Source organism: Petaurus breviceps, unplaced genomic scaffold, assembly GCF_028583685.1.
Source record: "Petaurus breviceps papuanus isolate PSGF00001 unplaced genomic scaffold, PetGlider_PUasm1.0 186, whole genome shotgun sequence".
In the NCBI taxonomy this organism is placed as follows: Eukaryota; Metazoa; Chordata; class Mammalia; order Diprotodontia; family Petauridae; genus Petaurus; species Petaurus breviceps.
In genome coordinates, this window is record NW_027185798.1 from 57,566,478 (window position 1) to 57,584,089 (window position 17,612).

A 17,612-nucleotide genomic window follows, 5' to 3' on the forward strand; every position below is an offset into this window, starting at 1 on the left:
AAAAGAGAAAAGGTTATTATGCTACATCAATCTGGATTGAATTCCTATAAGAAGTGAACCACAGGAATTCAAGACATTAAGCTGCAATGAAAAAATAAGGACTTGGGGCAGCTAGGTGGCACAGTGAATAGAGCAACAGCCCTGGTGTCAGGAGGACCTGAGTTCAAATCCAGTCTCAGACATTTAACACTTACTAGCCATGTGACCTTGGGCAAGTCACTTAACCCCAATTGCCCTGCCTTCCCCCCTCCAAAAAGAAAAAAAAAGGACAAAAGACCTCCTCTAAGCAAAAAACAGTCTATGTTTAAGTATAGAACTCATGTGCTTTCATTAATCAGCAATATGAACCCATCTTACAAAATAGGTAGAATAATTTATCATTATTGCTTTTATAGAAGTCATTTCTCTTGGCATGTATTTGTTGCATTTTCAATCAAAGAACTCTAGAACCAGAAGAAATATTAGAAATACTATAATTTGCTAAATTTAACAGCTGAAGAAACTGAGGCCCAGGACAAAGAACTGTATCTTGAACCCTGCCTTGCAGAGAAGTTGGAAGGCAACAAGTATTTATTAAACATCTACTATGTGCTAGTTACTATGCTAATTAATTACTTTATACATGTTATCTCATTTGATCCTCCACCAAAACATGAAGGGTTTCAGATAAACTTGGAAAGACTTGTATGAACTGATACAGAGTAAATTGAACAGAACCAGGAGAACAATTCTATAACAACAACACTATAAAGATAAAAAACTTTGAAAGTCTTAAAAATTCTGATCACAATGACCAACCAGCGTTTCAATCGACAGATAATGAGACATGCTACCTATCTCTTGACAGAGAATTGATGAAATCAGGGTGTAAAATGAGACCTGTTTTTTTGGAATTTATTTTGATTAACTAGGAAAGGGGAGGAAGAATGATTGGGAAGAGGAGAAAATATATCTTCATGTACTGAAATTTTTCAATCTAGTTTAAAGTAAAAGCCAGCACTTATCTACTACTTAAAGGTTTTCTGTTGCTCCTGGCCTGGTTTGTTCCTTCCTGCCTGGGAAGGAGAGAATTACCATTCTGTCACATGCTGGTTTCCTGGTCTGGTCTCTGCCTACTTATAGAAGGAGAACAATGCCCTTCCACCAGTTCCCTCACTGGTCACCTCCCCTGATCTACCTAACTCCATAAGTGGACTCTACCCTAAGGCCCAAACCCTAGGGATACTGATAACCTACTTGAATTTATTCCTCAATGATTAACAAACTCTCACCCAGTCATACCCACCCCATCCTATTAATACTGAACCCCTATCACTGGAATTCTACTTGCTCCTAATTGCTACTTCTAGGCTCTCCCTCTACCATCATCACTCAGTAAACTCTCCTCCTTCGAGGCTCACTTAATCCATATTAAACCGACCAATCAAAATTCTGGTAACTATTATCTACCTCCAAAATATTCCCTTCCTTTCATTAACAAATTCAATGCCTGACTCCTAATATTTCTGTCCCTGCCAAATCCTGCCTCATATTAGGAAACTTCACCATACATATTGGTACTTCCTCAAACACCCTAACCTCATAACCCTAACACAGTTCCTCAACCTAGTCATTTCCTATAACCTATTCCTCTACCCCACTTCAGCTATATGTGAGCAAGGCCAGATCACCCTTGATCCAGCCATCATCCATAAATATTCTACTTCCATGGTCATGAACTCTGAAACTCCCTTTTCTGATTATAAGTTACTATCATTCCACCTCTCCTGCTGCCTTGCAACTGCAAACCCTGTTCTTGATCCTCAATGTGACCTGTATAACCTCCAACCCTCAATTATTTCCCAGTCTATCACTTCAGCACTAGCTGCATTCTTCTTCCTTACTAATCTTGAGCCTTTGGTGAAACAATTCAACTCTATACTGTCTTCTTCTCTATGGTCCCTTCTCCTCTTATTATACTGACAACAGTCTAGTTCTGCCAACCCTCAGCCTTTTATTTATCCAACTAGACTTCATTTCTACTCATGTGCTGCTGAATGAAGCTAGAGAAAATCATGAAACCACACTACCTGGATCCACTACACATTTACATTACATAATCTCCACTGGGCTCTCAATGCTGCAAGACAATCATGTTATATCTCCCCCATTAACTCACCATGCCACACACCACAGAAGCTCTTTCAAAGCTTTTCATCCCTTATCAAACCTTCCATGGCATCATCTCCTCTGACTGTGTCAGCTGCCTCATATTCCAGTAAAAAAAATTGAGGTCATTCCCTGAGAGCTTCCTCTTTTCCCCTCTTGCTCATCTCACATCACTCAGATGCCTTCCTTCACTACCTCCTCCTTCATCCCTGTTTCTCTTGAAGAGGTGGCCCTTGTTGCTAAAGTGACTCACTCTACATCAACAATGATCCCATTCCAACCCATCTTCTCCAGCAGATTGGCCTCTCTATCATCGTCACTCATCCCCACAATCTTAGTTGATTAGTTTTACCAGAACTGCAGACTCACATTCTCAACTGCCCATTCCTGATTATTTGTGTTGGTCTCATTTTGTGGTTCTTATTAATCCACTCTCCCAAACAACATTTCTTTCAAACCAGGATGTGGAACTAGGGTATGAGTCAGATCCAATCTGGCACTGCCCACTTATCTCTAGAGCAATGTACTCAGGAAGCATGGAGATTTTTGTAATAGCCTATAGTTGGGGATTGAGGAGGATATGGGGGAAGGGAGCCTGGTGAGTTGTTACAAAAGGAAGGGAATTCCCAGTGTAAAAAAATGTGAACCAAAGAACAGAGACAAAAAAAAATCCAAGATACATTTGTTCATGGAAAATTAAGTAGATCACGCAGTACGCGCAGGATAGAAATAATAAGAGCTGACATTTTTCTAGATCTTTAGAACTTACAAAGCAGCTTTAACACGGTAGGGGCCCTCTTCACTTCTCCCCTGGTCTAGTATAATGGATTTCTAATTAGTTTCCCTATCTTCAGTTAGGCAGCAAGGTGGTACAGTAGAAAGAGCATAGACCTGGAATCAGGAAGACTCATCTTGACTTCAAATCTGGCCTCAGACACTCATTAGCTGTGTGACCTTGGACAAGTCACTTCACCCTGTTTGCCTCAGTTCCCTCATCTGCAAAATGAACTGGAGAAGGAAATGGCAAAACAGTATCTTTGCCAAGAAAACTCCAAATGGGGTTGTGAAAACTTGGACACAACTGAACAACAAGCTTCAGTAACTCCCCTCTACAAACCATCTGCCACATAGCAACCAAATTAATAGTCCTGCAGCACAGACCTAACCCTGTTACTTTCCTGCTCAAAAAACTTCAGTAACTCCCTATTGATTCTAGTACAAAACATTTCATTTGACCTTAAAAGCCTTCACAATCTTACTCTGAGATGTCTTTCCAGAAGAAATTCATGTTTATAACCTGTTATTAACCACCTATTATGTGCCTGAAACATAATAATTCCTTAATAACGTTTGTTGAACTGAAATAAATCGAGCATACATTGTCCCATTTGATACTCAAAGCTACCTCCTCTCAAAGTGTAGGTACTACAAGAGGGGTGGGGAACCTGCAGCCTTGAGGCCACATGTGGCCTTGTAGGTCCTCAAGTGAGGCCCTTTGAACCCAAACTTCACAAAGCACTTGAGGACCTAAAGGGCCACATGTGGCCTCAAGGTTCCCTATCCCTGTACTATATAGACTTTATTACTCTGCTAAGTGTAGTGAATAAAACACTAGACCTGGAGTCAGGAAAACCTGGGTTCAAATTTGGCCTCAGATACTTCCTAACTGCGTGACCCTGGGCAAATGACTTAACCTCACTCAATCTCAGTTTTCTCATCTCTAAAATAGGGATAATAACATATCTACCTCCCAGAATTATTGTGAGTTTCAATGAGATAATATTTGCAAAGTGCTTTGCAAACCTTAAAGAATGATATACATTCTATTATCCCCTTTTTACAGATGAGGTAACTAAGGCTTCAGGAAGGTCATTGGCTTGCCTAAGGTCTACTACTTAGTAATCATCAAAGCCAAGTCTCAAACCTAAGTCTCCTGGGTCAAAATCCATTGTTCTTTCAATTATATCTGTAACGTTAAGTCAGAACCAGAGCATGCTCGAAGGTCTTAAACATCAGGACAAGAAATTTAGATTATATTTGATAGGTACTAGGACATCTTAGAAAACAAGGATAGAATTGCACAAAAATAATGAGGAGCAAAATAAGCAGAACCAAGAGAACGTTGTATACAGTAAGAACATATTGTCTTAAGAGGAACTTTGAGCAAATAAATCATTTTGACTGTTATAAATACTCACATTAACTACAAAGGACATATGAAGGAAAACACTATCTGCATCCAGAGAAAGAAATGGTACGTAGAAGTATATGTAGAATGATTTTATAGACACACACACACATACATACACACACACACACACACACACATATGGCCGGGGAGAAGGGGGAAAAAGAAATTTACATGATAACTTATCTATTTAAAAGGAATATCAAGTTGTACATGATAGATTTACAGTTTCATGTGCAATCATCTTTTTTTAATTATACTATGTTATAGAAATGCTTGTTTTATTTCATAAATTAAAAATAAAATAGAACTAAAATAGAAGTTTAGATTATATTTGCTAGGCACTAGGACATATTTGGAGGTTTTTTATTAGGGATATCATTTAATCAGAAATGAGCGTTAGGAAAACTTCACAGCTCTGTGATAGACTGATGGCTGGAGACATGGAGTCTAAATAAGGAGCAACTGATTGCAGTAGTTCAGGAGAGTCTGTAGGGACATGAACTAGAAAGATGGCAGTAACCATAGAAAGGAAGGGATGGGTGTGTGAGATAGTTCAAAAATAAATTTAATAGTAGCTAGCAACTAATCACATGGAAAAGTGGGAAAGTGAAGAATCCAAAATTATTCCGAAGGTTTTGAAACAGGGAATGTGGAATATGGTGGTGCCATTAGCAAAAATAAAGAATCTAGAAATAATGACTTGAATGTATTTCCTTGTGTTGAGTATTGTTCTATTTTAAGCATGCTCTTTCGAGATGTAAAATACCACCTTTTTAGAGTAAAACAGTAAGTTGTTTTCAGTCACTAACACCTTAGTGTGAATTAGTTTATCATATCCTCTGTGACAGATGGGAGTCCTGGCACATGGAACAAGATACCTCTGGTAAGACTAGAGGGAAGGGAGAAGAAAGGGGAAGTAGAGGTTCCATAAGCAAACTTTCCTTATTTAATTTTTTTTATTCAGGGTTGTCATAATAAGCTCGTACTCTTTTCAGGTTTTTGAGTTTTTGTTTTTGTTTTTTGCTTTTTGGAGGGAGGGGAAGGCAAGGCAATTGGGGTTAAGTGACTTGCCCAAGGTCGCATGGCTAGAAAGTGTTAAGTGTCTGAGGTCACATTTGAACTCAGGTCCTCCTGACTCCAGGGCCAGTACTCTATTTGCTGTGCCACCTAGCCACCCCATCTCATACTCTTTTCAATAGAAAAGTAGGAAACTTATTAAAGAACTACCTGGTTCCAAGTCCTTGCTTTTGGACTGGGCCATAGGGAAGAGAAGGCCACTACGATAGTGTAGTGAATAAAGTACTGGACTGGAAATCAGGAAGATATAAGTTCAAATCCTGCCTCAGACGCTTTCGTGTGACCCTGGAAAAGTCACCTAACCTCTCAGTCTCATTTCTCTTATCTATAAAATGGAAATAATAATATATACCTTACAGAGCTGTTGTTTGGATTAATAAAGAGAAGATATTTGTAAAAGTGTTCATGGACTCCAGAATTCTGCCACCTTGCCCATTCTTTACCATCTTCCTCCAGAAAAATCTACAAAGACGGCTGGAAGAGTCTTGCTTTCTAGTCTGAGACCCTTGCAAGATCACTCAGGATTAAAGTTTGCTACCACATGTAATGAAGGAAATAGCATGTACGTGATGAGTTGGCTGTGAGATATTCATGATATAATAAATCTCACCTTTTGGCTGGGGGTTGGTGGACAGGCATTGGAATTGTGTGTGTATTTGATAGCTTGGGTTGGATGGTTTTTAATCTTCTATTGTTATTCTCATCACATTAATTTCATAGTCAGTTATTTGACATAAGAATTGGAAAAAAACAGAAATTACATCCTAAATAATCCAAACCTCTCTTTGAACCACATGCAAGAGCTTTGGGAAATCCTATGGTGGGTCAGACTTGTTTCTTGCACAGAACCCTAACACTTTCTTGGAGGGATGATCCTATTACACTGAGATCCAGGAATCCATAAGATAGTGAAATCATCAGAAGGAAAACTCTGGAACAGAAGAACAGGAAATAGAAGGACATTGCTCTTAAGAGGAGTCAATGAGTCAAATTTGGTCTTGACATCTGTAAACTCATACACAAGTTCCACCCATCCGGATTTGTGAAATCAGATTGTATTTTGTCTTCCTTTAATGCTTCCTGAAGACTTAATCAAGGCTTCCTCAATGAGTAGCATCAGCTCTCACACTTCATTAAGTAAAAAAACTAGAATTTGCTTTTTAAGAAAGCTAAGACTAGGGACGGCTAGGTGGCTCAGTGAATAGAGCACTGGCCCTGGAGTCAGGAGGACCTGAGTTCAAATCCGGTCTCAGACACTTAACACAAAAAACTAGCCATGTGACCTTGGGCAAGTCACTTAACCCCAATTGCCCTCCCAAAAAAAGGGCAAAAAAGAAAGCTAAGACTATCGTCATTTAATCCTTCTCCATTTTCACCATCAGAAATGTCATATCCTTCGAGACCACAACAGCCTTACTACTTACACCTTATTAGTATCTCTACCTTAGGACATCTCCAATTGGAGGGAAGATAGGGACCTCTTCCCAAAGATGTCCGTTTAAGGAGAATGACCAGGGCAGCTACCTCTTTGTTTCTTACTTCTCAATACTCCTTTGGATTTCTCCATCATGATCCCGCTCAGGGTAACTTCCCTTCTGCCCTTCCCTCCACCCCCGCCACCTCCCCAACACTGAGACTTTTCAGCTTTTTCAGCTTCCTTTTTGTGTATTGTCTTCCTCCTATTAGGGATGTCTTTCTTTCTGCTTTTATATGTATCCCTAGTATCTAGAACAGTGCCAAACATATACAATTATCTTTTCCACATTGTGACATTCCCCATTGTGGTTTTAATATATCATGGGTTGGCATAAAAAAATTAAATGGGAATATGGGGAGAGTTTTGCAGAATCCACAGATGACACACAAAGACCAACAGATGACACAGAAAAAGTTTTGAAACTCAGAAATGCATATGTATAGTATTACATAATATCAACCCAAATTTTAAAATAAAGCATTGTAAATGCCCCATAAAAGGAAAAGAAAAATTTCAGACTTCTTCTCTGATACAAAGAGAGGGCCAATAAGTTTTATATAGATTTTCCAGATCACAGGGTCAGTAAGCTCCTAACTCCCATGATGTGGAAGGAATAACCATATTAGGTGCTTAATAAATGTTTATTGACTGTCTGACACAGCTCTCATCTTCTATGGAATTCTATAGTTTTTGAGGTTTTCTGGGTAACTTCCCTTCTGCCCTTCCCTAAAAGCTACTTCCTCTGTAGTAACATAAACATATTTAGACTGCCCCAGTAAATACGTGTCAGACCTAGAATGAATTTCTCCACTAATGTCTTACTCTGATGCTTCAGTATAGTCTGAGGATGATATTGGATTCCCAAATGTTATGTGAAGAGAACACAACCTCTGGCAGGTCTTTCCAAGCTAGAACAGAAGACGAAAAGAAAGGATCTGAATCTGGGCCTAGTGAGAGACTATATATCTGTTGACCAAGGACTTGGTTGGTCAAGTTCAAAGAGGTCAGAAGATTTTCCACCACGTAATGATTTATTTTTTAGCCACAGAAACTCAAAAGACTGTCTTCTAGAAGATATTCTGAAGTTGGGGTCTGTGGATTTTTTTTTTTTTTACATTTTGATAACTGTATTTCAATATAATTGGTTCAGAATGCTGGACCTATAGTTAAGAATAACTGAGTCATGGACCAATGTCAGGCACTTCTAGTTATATGTCCCTGGGCTAATCAATTTGCCTCATTTCTTCGTCTGTAAAATGGGGACAATAATAGCACCTACTTCCCAGTAATTGTAAGAATCAAATTGGTTGCTTGGTTGGCTATTGTCTTTTGCTCTCAAAGAGAACCAAAATGATATCACTATGATAGAAAAGTGGTAAAACAGTATGGCTGATATCTTTTGATTCATGCATATGTTAGATTTGAGTGAGGCAGAATTGAACTAAGTCATTGGCTTCATATTCTCTTCCAGTCATCACAGTCCAGTGACAGGGCAGAGTCAAGATGACTGGTGATGGCCCAGGATGCAGTGGATGGCCTTGGTGTGTTAGATGTCTATCAAGCTCTAAGCACTCCATAGTGCCTGGTTCTCATCTGCCCCTTCCACCAGGGGAAGTCTTAGGTGCTCTATAAATGTTAGCTATTAATATTATCATTATTTTGTAATCATATGTGCTTTATTTTATCCATTTAAAATACCTATTGTGAGAAGAAATTCATAGGTTTCACCAGAGTGACAAAGGGGTCCCAGACACAAAAATGCTTAAGAACTAAAGCAAGAAAGGATTACAGATAGTTTGGAGAAGATCACCAAGACCAATAAAATTGGACATGGTTGAAGTACTGAAGAATAAAATATCAGTTCAATTGATTAAGTATCCAAATTAGCCTAGGAAAGACTTCTCCCTAAAACTGTGTAATTAACTCAAAAAGTATATCTCAGAATTAGCCTGTAAGAAGCTCACTGGTAGGGGTGGCTAGGTGGTGCAGTGAATAGAGCACCGGCCCTGGAGTCAGGAGGACCTGAGTTCAAATCAGGCCCCAGAGACTTAACACAAAAAAACTAGCCGTGTGACCTTAGGCAAGTCATTTAACCCAAATTGCTCCAATGAGCTCACTGGCTCAATCCATAGACATGGAGAAAGTGATTCCTTCTTGATATGATTTAGTTCTATTTCTCTGTGCAAGATGTGAGTTAAAATCCCATTTCTGATATTTACCTATGTGACCATGTCCAATAATTACTTAATCTCTCTGAGCCTTAGTTTCTCCCTCCATTATACAGGGATAATAATATCTATAATTCCTGTCTCATGGGGCTATTATGAAGTTCATATTAGCTCTTTTAAACACTATATGAATATCAGTTATTATTACTGCCCCCTAAAGTCTAACAAATGTTATAGGATAATGGATATAGACCTGGAAAGGACCTCGGTGGCTATGTACTCCAATCACTTCACTTTACAGATGAGGAAACTGAGACCCGGGGAGATTAAGTGGCTGAGACACAAGGTAACCCATATAATAACAATGATGTAGGACTTTAAAGTATATAAAACACTTTGCATGTGTTAGCACATTGAATTCTCACACCAAATCTGTGATGAGGTGCTCTCATTCCCATCTTGCAGATTCCTCATTGGGCTCCACTCCTGACTCTCTGGACTCTCTCTCCACCATGCCACATCAGTCTTCACTCTGCCCTCATCACAACTCCCCTCTCAGCTACACTCTCTGCTCCCAAGATCCCTTCCTCTGTTTGTCTTTCCAGAACCACCATTTTAAGGACAATGTCCAGGCCAAGCACATCTGCATTAGTCTCTAGACTCAGATCCCTTTCATAGGTCATCTTCCCTCATTAGATTGTAAGTCCCTTGAAGGCAGGAACTGTATTCCCAGCACCTAGCATAGTGCCTAGCAGTAATAAGTACTTAATAAATGCTTGTTAACTTAGAGTGAATAATCTCAGTCCTGGGGACATTAAATGCCTTACCTGAAGGTCACATGTGTCCTCTGATGCTAAGTCTAGCAGTCTTTCCACTTCACCCAATTCATTCTCTCAATGGACATTAACAGCTACTATGTGCTCAGCTCTGGGGTAGGTATTACAGTGGAAAAGGAACAGGAGGTAGGAGCCAAGTGACCGTTCTGCCCTAAAGGTATCAACAGAGAGCTTGCTGGGCATCTCCTGCGGTCATGAGTGAACTACTTAACACCTCACTGCATTGCTTAATGGTGCACTGTTGAAGTGGAGACTAAGATTAGGCTAGAGTTCCAGGTCAGTATTCAGGAACAGAGGAAATGAATTAGAGGGGAGGAAGAGGAGGGCTTCTTCTGAGACCCCACTAAACTCCTCTGTTGGTTTTGTTCCTGTCTCCATTCTTGAAGAGGAGGGATATAAAACTATCAGAATGGAAAGAAATAGGAAATGTGCAAAAATTGGAAGCCACATAGCTTCAGTTTGCCCCCAGCCTCTTGGGGAAAAGGTAAAAATTAGCAAAGTATCATTAGATATTTAAGATAGTCCCTAAGGGGAAAAAAAAGCAACCAGAAATGCATTTGATGGGAGGAATTGAGGCATATAAGGTTTGGGCCTATCCAGTCAACCCCTGTAGGATCTTCTTCTCTCCTTCGCTCCTCTCCCCTAAGTTTATATCATGAGCTCCTCATTCTTTCTCTCCCCTCCCCATCCATCCAGTACTGGATTTTGTTGACCAGAAACTGCTGTGAAAAGTGAAAGGAATACCAAAAAATGAAAGTGGAAATGGAGTTTTCTGTTTTTCTTAGCTTCCTTCCCTGAGAGTTTTTTTTTCCCCTGGGTCCTTTGAAGGTCCCTAGGTACTTGCACAGGATCTCCTTTCCCTTTCACTCCCCTCTCCCTCACTGATCTCTTTCCTTTTGGCTCCCTTGAGGTGCCATGAACTTTAGTACGTCCACAATTTGTGGAATAGTCCATAAGAACCCTCTATGCTGTTACTGTTGTTCAGTCATGTCCAACTCTTTGTGACCCCACTGGGGTTTTCTTGGCAGGGATAGTGGAGGGTTTGCCATTTCCTTCTCTAGATAATTTTTACAGATGAAGGAACTGAGGCAAACAGGGTTAAGTGACTTGCCCAGGGTCATACAGCTAATAAGAGTCCAAGGCCAGATTTGAACACTGGAAAATGAGTCTTCCTATCTCCAGGCCCATCACTCTATTGACTCTGCTGCCCTTTTATACAAACCTCTGCAATCCCTTTCATATATGCATGCTTTCCTTTGTGGAATGGATGTTAAGATTTTTAAAGAGGGAAAATTCTCTATGCTAAGAAATCATCTTTGCATATATTTGATTTTGAGCTGGAAGTTCCCCCAAAGTAATCAATCTATACTTTAATCTTGTATGTTTAATAAATATACACCCTGTTCAAAGAGAAAAAAAAATCTATTTAAGCATGATTTTATTGGGTACAATTTGCCAAGATGTACCATTGCCAAGGTCAAAAGATCCCATGTTCACAAAACTTTTGAAGGTCTGCCCAGTTTTGAGGGAGAAAACAGAAGAGTCTTGATGACAAAGTCATTTTATAATCTTGTTGGGGAGACACAGGCTGAGTGTATGAAATAACTAGAGAATAATTTAAGGGGATATTAGTGCTACAGAATTTCTGAAAGGATGTAAAGGAAAGATCCTTAGTGGCTTCCTGGCAGAGACAATGGTCTCTACTAACTAGTTACAAAACACTAACCTAGAACTTTGTATAGTGCCTAATATATAGTAGGCACTTAATAGATTGTGTGTTGACTATTTGACCTCTAGAGGTATTTAAATACATGACAGTGGCTTTATGATGTTGAATTCAATAGCCAATACATGAATCCTAATACAGCTTTGAAGGATTCTCCAATCTCCCAGGAGTCCAAGTAGAGGTTAAAACAAGTTCATAGCACCTTTTCTGACCCTGAATTGCACCCCAGGGCAGGAAGAGAATATAGGCTGGCATTAAAAGTCTTAGGAATCCCAGGAAAGGTGAGTTGATTCTGGGACTATCCCATGGATTCCAAAACATTGCAGAGGGATTATTGTAATGAAATAAAATTAAATCACCTTGAAATTCTTTAAAAACAGATGAGACTAGGTCCATAGCAACCTCTTGCTCTTACCTGGGATTGACTCTAGCCTGAAGCACTCCATAGCTGCAGATCTCACTGGTCTAGACATTGAGCCTCAGAAGTTCTGGAATCACTTGAGGGTTTGAGAATGGAGGAATGAGAAAGGGGAGGAAAGGAGAGGGGGTAGTATTTCATCTTGACTCAGCACTGATCAGTAAGAAAAGAGAAAAGAAAGTCAAATGTTAGTGAAACTACATGGTCTTCTCTTCCTATGTAAATTCCTTGAAGACAGGCAAATGTTTCATTTTTGTCTTTTTAGTCTCAGTGTCTGACATATTGATTGGCATGTTTAATAAATGTTTGTTAATTGATTCAAAACATTCACACACACACACACACACACTCATTTGCCCCCTTCCTACCACATCATGACTAAATTCCCTCAATTGAATCCCCACTGCCTTCCATACTGGAGAACCTGCTCTGACTTTCTCAGAATTGCAGAAACATAGGCTCTGCCAGGGGAAGAAACCTAAGCAACCATCTAGTCTCAAAAAGAATCCCCACTACATGTCTGACAAGTAGTGATCCAACGTCTGTTTTAAGACCTCTAGTGAGGGGAAACCTACTTCCTCTTGGAAAAAAAAATATATATATCATTCCATTTTTTGGATAGCTTGGATTTTAGGAAACTTTTTGCTTACATAAAACTGAAATTTGCCTCTTTTGAACTTCTACCCATTACCCTTAGCTCTGCTGAGTAAAAACAAATCTAATCCCTCATTTGTATGGCAGTTTTTCCAAGTAACTGAATATAGTTATCATGCCCTGCTCTTAGTTTTCTTATCTCTAAGTTAAATATCCTCAATTCTTTCAACTGATAAACTTAAAGTCTATCTCAATCTTGATTGCCCTCATCTGGATTATTTCCAGCTGCAGAATAATATAATAGGAAACTTCAATATAAACCTTTCAGCCTTAGATAAATCTAACCTAAAAATTTTTTTAAATTAAAAATCAGAATCAAATTTTAGAAATGTTAAATATGATAGACCTCTGACAATTACTAAATGGGAATAAAGGAAATACATAATTCTCAGCTGTATATGACACCTTTTAAAAAAACTCACAAACAAGTAAAAGTAGAAATATTAAACATTCTTTAATGACCACAGTGCAATAAAACTACAGAAATTTATGTAACTTAATACATATATGTTTATATGCATCTATGTACATTTAACATATTATGTGTTTTATATAAATTATATAAATAAATGACAGCTTATAAAATTATCAAAAGTCATCTGGGGACTAAATAACTTAGTCCTAAAGAATTGGTGATGGGCAGGGCGGCCAGGTAGCACAGCGAGTAAGAGCACTGGCTCCAGTGTCGGGATGACCTGGATCAAGTCCGGGCTCAGATACTCAGCACCACACCCAGAAATAGCTGGCCATGTAACCTTGAGCAAGTTACTTGACCCTGATCGCTTTAAAAAAAAAAAAAGAATTGGTGATGGGTCATAGAAATTATCATTTCATGAAAGATAATGACAACAATGAGACAACAACAAAATTTGGGGGATGCAACCAAAGCAGTGATTTGGGGAAATTTTCAGAGAGAGAGAGAAAGAAAGAAAGAGAGGGTGGGGAAGGGAAAGAGAGAAACAGGTGAACAAATTAGGCATGCAACTTAAAAAAAATACCCTAGAAAAACAATAAATTACAAAGCCCCAATTAAACACTAAAATAGTGCAGCAAGTGAGGCTTATTGGGAGACAGGAATAAACATATTTCTAGTATCTTTTCCCCCCCTCTTTTTCTCCAAGGAAGATTTTATTTCTTGCTAGGAAGGGAAGCAGGAGGTTAGGGTCAGAGTCTGGTCAATCTGCTTTGTTCAAAGAGAGGAGGTACTGGGCTAGAAATATATTTATCTTCTCCCTTAAATACAATTAGAACAGGGCTTATAATTCTTAGGTTCAAGCTAAACTCCTGATCACCATTTCTTAACAGGGAAAGGGGGCCCAAGCTTTATGTCCAAGGATTGGCTCTCTTCCCACCAATAAAAACATGTAAAATCAAAGAAATCAATTAATATAAGTCAATAATAAAACAAAAATCAGAAAAAGTACATGCCAGACAATACAAATTGAAGGAGTTCTTTCATTAGGAGTGAAATAACTCAGCTCAATCAAAAAATAGAGTCTTAGATCTCACCCAAAGGGAAATTCCCCAGTCTCTGCATAGCAAACTGGGTATGGGGACATGATCAAAGTTCATGTCAGCTTCTTCCCAAAGTCTTTCTCCCTTCATGCCAAACTATATGCCAATAAAATGGACAATTTGAATAAATTAAACAAATATTAACAAAAATTTTAAACGCCCAGACTAACCAAAAAATAGAGAATTTAAATAACATCATCTCAGGAAAAGAAACCAAAACACTTACTAGCTGTGTGAACTTGGGCAAGTCACTTAACTACAAATGCCCTGCCCTCCCCTCTCCAAAAAAAAAAGCAAAATAAAAAAATTTTTTAAAGAAAAAGAAATTGAACAGGTCATAGATGAATTCTCAAAGAAAATAAACCCCAGATGAATTTACAAGTAAATTCTATCAAATATTCAAACAATAATTAAGTTCAATATTTCATAAATTGTAAATACCTAAAGAAGGGACCCTACCAAATTCCTTCTATGATACAAATATAATCTTGAGAGCTAAAAAAAGGAGAGTCAAAGCAGAAAAAACAATATCCTTTATGAACTCTGATGCAAAAATTTATGTATAATTTTAGCAAAGAGGCTAAAATAACATATTATACAGATAGACCAGATTGCATTTATACCAGGAATGCAGTATTGGTTTAATATAACAAAAATTATAAACAATTAAGTACATTATTAACAAAAGCAATAAAAATCATGTCATTATATCAGCCAATAAAATTACATGTCAGTATATAACATCAGATATAATTATATCAGCAGAAAGTTTTTGACAAATTTCTGTTAAATTTTCTGCTAAATATTTCTGTTGAATGCACTAGAAAATTAAGAAATGAATTGGCCTTTTCTTTAACAGCATAGTGTGCCTAAATAATATATCTAAAACTAAAAGCCAGCATTATATGTAATGGGAATAAATTAGATTCCTTAGATTCCTTTCCAATAAGATCAGTGATGAAATAAAGATGTCCATTTTCACCACTTCTATTTAACATTGTTCTAGAAATGCTAAGTATAGCAATAAGACAAAAAAAGAAATTTTAAAAATAGACATAGGTAAAATGTAGATATTGTATATATGTAGAGAGGGAGAGACAGAGAGAGAGAGAGAGAGAGAGAGAGAGAGAGAGAGAGAGAGAGAGAGAGAGAGAGAGAGAGAGAGAGAGAGAGAGAGATCATTTTTGTTGTTCTTCATGCCTGGAATACTTTCCTCCTTACCTCTTCCTCTTGGCATCCATTCAGATTCACCTCAAACCCCACCTTCTGCAGGAAGCTTTTCCTAGTCTTTTTCCATTGCTAGTGCCTTCCCTTTGAAACTAAATCCATCACATGGATTAGTATCTTGCACATACAATTTTTGCATCTTATTTCCTGCATTAGAATATGAGTTCTTTGTGGTCAGGGACATTGTTTTTGTGTGCTTTAACATAGTGCCTAATACATTGAAAACACTTAATAAATACTTGTCCCAAACTACAAAAAGAGTATTATCATATAGGACATATAGGGAAAGAAAATAAACTGAATACCTAATCTACTTCCCATTTTCCAGAGTTGCTCAGACTGTTGAGTTCATCAGATATGATCCTTCCTCTCTGTGGTCAAAAAAGGAGATGCTAGATTAATGGGTAGTCACATTGAATTGAGGCTCATCAGAGGTTTACTGGAGGAAATGAAAGCAGTACAGTTTAGTCGAAAGAGCATTGGATTCTATATCAGAAGACGTAGCTTTGAGTCCCAAAGTGATACTGTAAAAAGAGCATTGTACCAGGAAGACCTGAGTTCAAATCCTGCCTGTAACAATTCCTAGTTGTGCATGAGCAAGTCACATGACCCTTCTGAGTTTCAGGCTTATCTGCTAAATGTGGTAAAAATATCAGTTGTGCCTACTTCATGGTGTTCTTGTGAGGATTAAATGAGATACTATATGTAAAGTACTTTTAAAACTTTCAAGAACTATATAAATGCTAGTTACTTTTACTTCTTATATCAGCTAGGTGGCATAGTAGATAGAGTACAGGATTTGGAATCAGGAAGACCTGCGTTCAAATTCTACACTGACATTTATTATTTATGTGGTAACAAGACAAGTCACTCAAACCCTCTGTGCCTTTCTTTATCTGTGAAATGGGCTTAATAATAGCATCTACCTCAGAAGGTTGTGAGGATCAATTGAATTAATGAAAGCAAAGCAGCTAAAGGTAACTAATGTAGCTCTAAAGTAAAGTGCTTTGGAAGCCTTAAAGTTTATTTTTAAAAAATTGTGTGTGTAAATGTTACGATGATCACATCATTTTACTTCTATACTCCTTAATTTCCCCAACTGAAAAAAAAAGAATGAGAAGATTGGAATAGAATCATGGGTTCTTAATCTTTTTTGTGTGTTACAGAGCCTTCTGGGAACCTGGTGAAACCTTCAGACCCCTTCTCAGAATAATGTTTTTAAATGCATAAAATAATATTCATATGATGAAAAGGAAACCAATTATATTGAAATATAGTTAACAAAATATTTTTTAAACAAGTTTGCAGAGTCCAGGTTAAAAACTCCTTGATTGGATACTCTCTGAGCTACCTTCTGGCCCTGAATTCTATTACACTAAGAGGTGAAGTGTGAAGGAGATAACGTACCCAGACTGTCAGAGAGGAAAAGAGAGAATTTTTGATGTGGGACAATGTTCACAAAGGCAGGGAGAAGCGAATCATATATGAGGGGGGAAATCAAAGGGACAACAATGAAGACAACAGTCAGTGGAGGCAGGGCAGGGTTGATGGATTGCCCCATGATGACACAGTCTAAGTCTGCAGTTGGGACCATATGGTGGTAGTCTGGCTTTATGGGCCAAAGGTGGTTAAGGGAGAGCTGTGATTCTGGGAAAAGAAAAGGGATATGAAAATGCTTTCATGTAGTATTACCACCAAAAGAGGACTGAAGTATGGATCCACAAGGAAGGGATAAAAGGCCAAATACCACATCACAGAACCTCATCCAAAGTCTGGGTCAGATGACCTACTGGAAAAGCTAGCATAACTTACACTCCATTTCCCACTGCTGCTCAGACTGTTGAGTTCATCAGATATGAGCCTTCCTCTCTGTGGTCAAGAATCCTGAAGCCTCTGAGGTTCACTACAACGCAGAAGCCGAAAATCATTAATTTCAATTTTCTAAGCCAGTGTATGGCTTTACTGTCAGTCAACAAATGTTTAAGTGCATGTTATGTGCCAGGGGGAAAGGAAAAAAAGGATGGTAGGAAGGAAGAGAGAAAGGAAGGGAGGGAGGGAGGAAGAAAGAGAGGGAGGGAAAGAGGGAGAAAGAAAGGAAAGAGAGAGAAAGGAAGGAAGGAAGGAAGGAAGGAAGGAAGGAAGGAAGGAAGGAAGGAAGGAAGGAAGGAAGGAAGG

At 38.4% G+C, this 17,612-nt stretch overlaps 1 long non-coding RNA gene across 1 annotated transcript in view; it reads right to left on the reverse strand.

The window, feature by feature from the left end:
• Positions 1-14,844: 14,844 nt before the first annotated feature.
• Positions 14,845-17,612, reverse strand: part of LOC138162209 (uncharacterized) — a 7,234-nt gene continuing 4,466 nt past the window's right edge. The window contains exons 2-4 of the long non-coding RNA XR_011168576.1: positions 17,250-17,340; positions 15,743-15,808; positions 14,845-15,529 (exon numbers count right to left, since the gene is read on the reverse strand). This is a non-coding gene — a long non-coding RNA (uncharacterized lncRNA). The remainder of the gene's footprint in view (positions 15,530-15,742; positions 15,809-17,249; positions 17,341-17,612) is intronic.